The sequence below is a fragment of the Pinus tabuliformis genome, chromosome 5_2 (genome assembly GCF_031772625.1).
Source record: "Pinus tabuliformis cultivar Carrire ecotype Pingquan chromosome 5_2, CPIR1, whole genome shotgun sequence".
Taxonomy (NCBI): Eukaryota; Viridiplantae; Streptophyta; class Pinopsida; order Pinales; family Pinaceae; genus Pinus; species Pinus tabuliformis.
The window spans coordinates 577,838,647-577,840,239 of NC_142306.1; positions in this window are offsets into that span (position 1 = coordinate 577,838,647).

The window sequence follows — 1,593 nt, forward strand, 5'->3', positions numbered from 1 at the left end:
TTAAATGTTTTTATGGACCATAAGAGAAACAAATGGGCTTACATGGATGCATGAGAGGTTTTAATTTTTTCTTCATGGGTAATGGAACAATTTTGACTTTTTTTTTTCAATGGTAATTATAAATAAAAGTTAAATTAATAAATATTTTGTGGCTAAGAATTAAATTATAAATAATGTGATGGTGATTAAGAGGCATTTGTTTGAATTTCAAATAGACTTGGTGACGCGTTTTTCTTTCCTATTTATATTTTGTAAAATAAATATCTATTTTTATGTATTTATAAGTAAATTTTTTAAAATAGACATGTCTTTATAAGTTTGCTAATAATAAGTGACAAGGCTACATAATAAGGTGTTGTTTGTGATATATTGTTAAAATCTATCCTGACCAAAATGATCATTGAAGGTCATGAACCCAAGCCATATACATTGTTTCATTGAAAGTCATGAGCCTAAGACATATACATCATGTCGTCGGTTTGAAGGACATCAATTCTTCGATACAACGGTGGTGTGAAAGACACACCTGCAAGTTTTCACAGTGTTTGGTGTGTGATTGATATGACCCATGAAACCCTAATTTGATATATTTTCTCCGTACCACTTCCTTCTAATTTCTTTTACCATTTTGACCCGACAACGTTTAACAAAGAATAAACTTTTCACAGTTCCATTTTTGAAATCCATGGCGCCATGGCAGTTTGTAGCAGGGATCTCCGAGATCTAGATAAGACACCTGGAGTGTGTCTTGTAGGAAAACAATTAGGTGTTCTCCCTCTCTATGGTCTCCCATGGTTGGACCATATTGTATGGGTCTGCCATTTGCTCCTACTCCCTCTGCTGATGTCTCTAATACACAGTTGACATATAATATACATTAGCCTCATACATAATTTTTATTTTTTATTTTTTAATTAAATGAAAAATGTATTTATTAATATGGAAACATAACTTTCAATTAAAAAAATTCATTGGTGTGCAAAAAACACAATAATGCATTGATTCCAATACGCTCTTAAACCAAACTGCACCGTAGATGGTGGGCATAAACTTATGAAGCAGGGTTGTCACGTTCACAAATTTAAATTTTTGCAGCAGTGTGCCACACTTATGCACCAGTGCACACATATAACATTTTCGCACCAGGACTGAACGTTCACGTTATCTAATGCATCGATATATAGATATATTTTAAAATATTATTTAGGTGGCACGTTAGGTAAAGATGATAGCACCGATGCGATCATAACATATCAATCACACCACATTTGTGATGGTGATTAAGAGGCAATTATTTGAGTTTCAAAAAGACTTTGTGATGCGTTTTTTTCATGTTGAGATTATGTAAAATAAAAATCTATTTTTTTATGTATTTGTAACTAAATTATTTAAAGTAGACATGTCTTTATCATTATGAACATGATGTAATATTAGCTAGGAGAAAAGTGAAAAACATGAATTTTAGTGAATATCTCGTGATAATTTAATTTGTATTATTTAAACTGTATTATTTAACTTTAGATTTATTATTAAAAAGAGTTAAATTTAAATGAGTACAATAACAAGTAAAAAACCAAAATAACATCAAAATGT